This window comes from Phyllobates terribilis, unplaced genomic scaffold, assembly GCF_046119375.1.
Source record: "Phyllobates terribilis strain yellow unplaced genomic scaffold, ASM4611937v1 Scaffold_4__5_contigs__length_816908805, whole genome shotgun sequence".
In the NCBI taxonomy this organism is placed as follows: domain Eukaryota; kingdom Metazoa; phylum Chordata; class Amphibia; order Anura; family Dendrobatidae; genus Phyllobates; species Phyllobates terribilis.
The window spans coordinates 690,219,725-690,226,389 of NW_027362764.1; the positions used below are offsets into that span (position 1 = coordinate 690,219,725).

General features: G+C 54.9%; 2 non-coding genes across 2 annotated transcripts; both read left to right on the forward strand.

Annotated features, from left to right (window-relative positions):
- The first annotated feature begins 1,417 nt into the window (after positions 1-1,417).
- Positions 1,418-1,536, forward strand: LOC141266482 (5S ribosomal RNA). The gene has a single exon (XR_012320519.1). It is a non-coding gene; the product is annotated as a 5S ribosomal RNA (ribosomal RNA).
- A 1,675-nt stretch (positions 1,537-3,211) lies between these two features.
- Positions 3,212-3,330, forward strand: LOC141267235 (5S ribosomal RNA). The gene has a single exon (XR_012321245.1). It is a non-coding gene; the product is annotated as a 5S ribosomal RNA (ribosomal RNA).
- Positions 3,331-6,665: the final 3,335 nt, after the last annotated feature.

A 6,665-nucleotide genomic window follows, 5' to 3' on the forward strand; every position in this document is an offset into this window, starting at 1 on the left:
CACGGTCACACGCGTGGGACCAGCACCGCCATCGTGGAGCGGAAGCCATTAGAAGGCCCCGAGTCACCGGCCATACGGGTGAGCACCACACGGTACACTCAGGGACGTGGGCTACTTATTCCCGCCTCTAGCAAGGTAGCCAGAAGAGTACAGTTAGTTGGGAAGGCCTACAACTCCGCCTGGCCAGGGGAGATCCCATCTGCTCAAGGACTGACCAGGCCCCTATCACTAGCAAGTACTTCGGGAGGGTCTATCTTTGTCACCAGTAAAGACCCTGAACTACACCGCACCGTCTCTGAGTGGTTCCTGCTACCCCCATCATCCACGTCGGCTGCCCTGAGGCCATACCCCTCCCGTTGGGGGTTATACCATCCACGCTGCACCATCCTTCCACCGGCCTCAGCGGTCTGCCCTGCAGCGGCAGCTCCATAGCTGCATTCAACGGGTGGCGTAGTCACCAACCATCTACTGCTAGTACATCGCCGCTCAGTTTGACTCCCTGGGCGCGGACCGGGTCGCCGCCACGAGACTACAACCCTCAAGAGATCCGGCTCCGGGTAAGCTCCCGCGTGCGCAACGCAGCGCGACACAGGCCCAGGGGCGCGTCAGACGCAACCCCGCCGCCTCTACCAGGCCTCACACCGAGCTCCTTGCCACGGCTAGGAGTGCTTATTGACCCCGCAGCCGGCCGTATGCAAATGATGGCGTTAAAAGCATCTCGCGCTGTGAAGGGGCCAGGCTTTCAGCAGCTGCCCAGGGGATGGTTTTAGAGGGCGACCGCCTAACGAGGGCCAGCAGAAGTAACGTCTTCTTCTTCAAAGAAGCTTGTGTAACTAACCCAATCAGACAGCTGCCCAGGAGCTAACCTCAGTGCTAGGAAGGAGCGGGAGGGAATTGAGGGGGTGGTTCCTGCTAAGGCCCTGAAATAATAATAAGACAGGCAGGAGAGTCTGACGCATGGTGGCGGAAAAGCTGCAGGTGCAAATAGGGAATGTGGTCTCGTGCGAGCAACTTGTGCATGCTCGCTGTGTGTGAGTGTGCGCTTCCTAGGTACGGCGCGCTGCAGACAGTCAAAAGGGTTGCTCCCTTTCATTAAAAGTTAATCCCCGGCTGCAGGCTATTAGAAAGCAACTAACCGCGCTCTACTCACCCTACCCAGGTCTACCGGTGAGTCTCGCCGCTGCTCCCGGCCTGTGGCATTGGCCGCGACGCTGACGTTCCGTCGACAGCGCGGCAGCCGATCAGTGAGCTCAGCATCTCTGAGCGGGGCGTTCTGTCTACAAGACCTTTTTAAGGAGCCAGCAAAAAAGTGAAGAGAAAGGAAAGCACAAAAGCACCTTATCTTACTAAGCACTGGAAAGGGCAGCCGGCAACCGGATGTCAAAGTAGAAAAGCAGCAAGTGAGAGGCTTGTCTCTGCCTACGGCCACACCACCCTGAACACGCCCGATCTCGTCAGATCTTGGAAGCTAAGCAGGGTTGGGCCTGGTTAGTACTTGAATGGGAGACCACCTGGGAATATCAGGTCCTGTAGGCTTTTGCATTTTCTTACTTCCACCAGCAGGGGTCACTCTCCTCTATGCCTTTTTTCCATTCCTTTTTTCACAAGCGCACACATGCTCCTTTCTTCTTTTCATTTGCTTTCTCTCTTGCGCTATTTAATCCTTGCAAAATACCAGCATCCTTCTCATCACCGTGGACCTCCAGCATTGTTGCTTATTTACTTTTAATACTAGGCTTCTTTTCACCAGGACCAGCGACTCCCGCATGACTGGAGGAAACCACCGCTGACCTGGAGGCCAGTTTACAGCACAACCCAAGCAAAACACCTTTGCAGGCCACACGACCCCCCCCGAAGAGCAGCTCAAATTCACTCGCAACCATCTCACCCTCTTCCTTCATTCACTCCTGGGCGTTTCGCTCCACCCCAAGTTGCGGGTCCAGCTTGCTCTTTCTGTCACATCCCCGCGATGAACGGTTTAGCCTGCAGGAGACCCTGCGCCGAGCCATTTTTAAACACATCTGATGCGGCAGGTGTTTCATTGCTCAACAAACAACACCTATAGGGACGGCACAGCCTATGCATCGGTCCTTCGGAGACCGCCCCAGAACAGCCAGAGTTCTCGTCCCCACGCGAGCCTGAGGAAGGCTGGCCGGGCGATGGGCCAAGCAGCGTCTACTGGCCATACCACCTTGGATACATCCGATCTCGGAAGCAAAGCAGAGATGGGTTCGGAAATACTTGGTTGGGACACCTCCTGAGAGCACCAGGTATTGTAGACAATTTTGATGACGTTTTGCCATCTTGCCCAGCTCGGCTAGCATGGAGTGGCGCCTTACTGGACACCGACCTTACGTAAAGTAGAGGCTGGAAGTCCCAAGCCTCCCAAGCCCCCCAAGACCTCTAAGATAAGGAAGCAACCCCGCCGCCTCACACCGAGCTCCTTGCCACAGCTAGGAGTGCTTATTGACCCCGCAGCCGGCCGTATGCAAATGATGGCGTTAAAAGCATCTCGCGCTGTGAAGGGGCCAGGCTTTCAGCAGCTGCCCAGGGGATGGTTTTAGAGTGCGACCGCCTAACGAGGGCCAGCAAAAGTAACGTCTTCTTCTTCAAAGAAGCTTGTGTAACTAACCCAATCAGACAGCTGCCCAGGAGCTAACCTCAGTGCTAGGAAGGAGCGGGAGGGAATTGAGGGGGTGGTTCCTGCTAAGGCCCTGAAATAATAATAAGACAGGCAGGAGAGTCTGACGCATGGTGGCGGAAAAGCTGCAGGTGCAAATAGGGAATGTGGTCTCGTGCGAGCAACTTGTGCATGCTCGCTGTGTGTGAGTGTGCGCTTCCTAGGTACGGCGCGCTGCAGACAGTCAAAAGGGTTGCTCCCTTTCATTAAAAGTTAATCCCCGGCTGCAGGCTATTAGAAAGCAACTAACCGCGCTCTACTCACCCTACCCAGGTCTACCGGTGAGTCTCGCCGCTGCTCCCGGCCTGTGGCATTGGACGCGACCCTGACGTTCCGTCGACAGCGCGGCAGCCGATCAGTGAGCTCAGCGGCTCTGAGCGGGGCGTTCTGTCTACAAGACCTTTTTAAGGAGCCAGCAAAAAAGTGAAGAGAAGGGAAAGCACAAAAGCACCTCGTCTTACTAAGCACTGGAAAGGGCAGCCGGCAACCGGAAGTCAAAGTAGAAAAGCAGCAAGTGAGAGGCCTGTCTCTGCCTACGGCCACACCACCCTGAACACACCTGATCTCATCTGATCTTGGAAGCTAAGCAGGGTCAGGCCTGGTTAGTACTTGGATGGGAGACCGCCTGGGAATACCATGTGCTGTACGCTTTTGCTTTTTCTTACTTCCACAAGCAGGGGTCACTCTCCTCTATGCCTTTTTTCCATTCCTTTTTTCACAAGCGCACACATGCTCCTTTCTTCTTTTCATTTGCTTTCTCTCTTGCGCTATTTAATCCTTGCAAAATACCAGCATCCTTCTCATCACCGTGGGCCTCCAGCATTGTTGCTTATTTACTTTTAATACTAGGCTTCTTTTCACCAGGACCAGCGACTCCCGCATGACTGGAGGCAACCACCGCTGACCTGGAGGCAACCACTGGTAACCTGGAGGCCAGTTTACAGCACAACCCAAGCAAAACACCTTTGCAGGCCATACGACCCCCCCCGAAGAGCAGCTCAAATTCACTCGCAACCATCTCACCCTCTTCCTTCATTCACTCCTGGGCGTTTCGCTCCACCCCAAGTTTGCTCTTTCTGTCACATCCCCGCGATGAACGGTTTAGCCTGCAGGAGAACCTGCGCCGAGCCATTTTTAAACACATCTGATGCGGCAGGTGTTTCATTGCTCAACAAACAACACCTATAGGGACGGCACAGCCTATGCATCGGTCCTTCGGAGACCGCCCCAGAACGGCCAGAGTTCTCGTCCCCACGCGATCCTGAGGAAGGCTGGCCGGTCGATGGGCCAAGCAGCGTCTACTGGCCATACCACCTTGGATACGTCCGATCTCGGAAGCAAAGCAGAGATGGGTTCGGAAATACTTGGTTGGGACACTTCCTGAGAACACCAGGTATTGTAGACAATTTTGATGACGTTTTGCCATCTTGCCCAGCTCGGCTAGCATGGAGTGGCGCCTTGCTGGACACCGACCTTACGTAAAGTAGAGGCTGGAAGTCCCAAGCCTCCCAAGCCCCCCAAGACCTCTAAGATAAGGAAGCAACCCCTCCGCCTCTACCAGGCCTCACACCGAGCTCCTTGCCACAGCTAGGAGTGCTTATTGACCCCGCAGCCGGCCGTATGCAAATGATGGCGTTAAAAGCATCTCTCTCGCGCTGTGAAGGGGCCAGGCTTTCAGCAGCTGCCCAGGGGATGGTTTTAGAGGGCGACCGCCTAACGAGGGCCAGCAGAAGTAACGTCTTCTTCTTCAAAGAAGCTTGTGTAACTAACCCAATCAGACAGTTGCCCAGGAGCTAACCTCAGTGCTAGGAAGGAGCGGGAGAGAATTGAGGGGGTGGTTCCTGCTAAGGCGCTGAAATAATAATAAGACAGGCAGGAGAGTCTGACGCATGGTGGCGGAAAAGCTGCAGGTGCTGACGCGCCCCCTGGGCCAGTGTTGTTTGGGGGATACCCGGAGCCGGATCAGATGGGGGGTTGTAGTCTCCGAGTGGCGGTGACCCGGTCCGTGCCCAGGGTGTCAAACTCAGTGTGTGGCAGTCCTACAGATGTTGCTGGATGTTCTTTAGTGTCGACTACGCCACCCGTTGATTTGCGGTCAATACGGCCGCCGCTGCAGCAGGGTCCGCTGAGGCTGGTGGTGTGTGTGCAGCTTCTGGTAGTATAACCCCCAACGGGAGGGGTATAGCCTCAGGGGGTCAGTTGTAGAGGACGGTGGTTGTGGTGGTGCAGTGAGGATGGTAATCAGACTCAGAGTCGGGCTGTGCAGTTCAGGGTTTTTACTTACTGCTGTTGTGCTGGTCACTCCGGCCTTGAGTGACCGCCCGAGCCGTGCTGCGTCCACCAGGTCCTGGACTCGGCAAACCCCCAGGTAATTCTGGAGCGTGATCCTGAGCTCCCTTTCTGACGTTCCTTTTCTCTGGCCTTCCCCACCAGGGATCCACTTATGTCCGGCTCCCTCGGGCCTCTTGTTGGTAAAACCCTTGTCTCTGGGTTCCCTGACCCTATACTCGGTGTGCCTTCGCAGTGGATTTAGTGGGGGGTCGTGGCAGATCCTGCCCACAACCTCCGGTCTCTGGCTGAGGATTAGTGCCCTCCACCAGCTTGGGATCCGGTACCCTTGTGCCAACCCTTCACCCTTCTGGTTGTATTTGGGCTCTTGGGGTTCCCTCTTCTTCCCCTCTGGGTCCTTCTTTTCTCCTCTCTCTCTTCTTTCAGGACTGCTTGACCCTCTACAAAAGACTGACTGGTAACTGTCTGCCTGTCTGACCCTGATCTAAGATGGTTCCCACCTTATATACTCCCTCTATGTGTGAGCTCAGGTGACCAGCACCCAATGAGCTCCTAGCATTACCCAGACTGCTCCCCCTATCTGCCCCTACACTACTGGGATGTTCCACCCCCCTCCCACTCCAGCCAGGGACAGACACTGTCGTACCTGCACATAAACTGGTGGGAGTACCGTCGATCTGTCCCCCGGAAATGGGATGTATGTAGTGCATGCAGCCTACTGAGCTCAGTTCCACACTCCATCCTTACCCGGGAGTGGAATACCACACCTCTGGAGTGAGGTGCAATACCCCTGTAGCAGCCGAATCCTCAGGGTGCTACATTCCCCCCTGGTAAATCACAGCACGTCCTCGGGCTGTAAGAGAATAAAACATCAAACATACAAAATTTTTTTTTTTTCATAAAACATAAACAAATAAAACATCATATATATATATCAGCATAAAACTTCTTCATAATAAACATTCTTATAAACTTTTCTTGTTCCTCCGGCCACGGTGCGACTTGTGACCGGGTAAAGTGCGACAGTCTCTTTTAGAAACACGGTTTCCTAAAAAACCAGTAGGGGGCGCCTTAAAAAGCGCAACTATATACAAGGGGAGGTATGGCCGCTCTCAGTCCTCGGCCAGTGGGATTAAGGGACACACGGGTTAACAGTTCACTCTTGTCCCAACGGGGACATATTTAAAGCAGCAACAGTTCACTGTACCCCGACGGGTAACTATTTACAATCTCTTTACCGTAACGACGGCGTCCTCCTGCTCCTTCTTTGTCTTCAGACCCGTCCGGGTCCTCTTGCTCCTCCTCACACCGCAGCTCCTCCTCCGTCAGGCGATGTACATGGAGGGCGTAGGGTCCTTTGGCACACTTGTGCCGGGTGAACGTGACCTCGTCCCCTACGTACAGGTCACGACCTCTGTGTCCCTCCGGCAGATGGCTTTCTACGTCTCTGCGGGTTACAAAGACGTCGCCGGGGGTATGATGGTCTCTTATGAAGCCCCACCCATGCTGCAGGTTGAATTTAATCACAGTCCCGGTGGTACGGGGACCATGAGCTGCACGGGGGTTCCTCCTGGTCCGGCTCTTCTGCCCTGCGCTCTGTTCCTGCAGCCGCTGCTCACGGATCCGCCTCTCTTTCCGCTCTTGCTCGAAGGCTGCCAACTGCTGGCGGCAGCACTCCACTCGCTCTGCTGCGGCT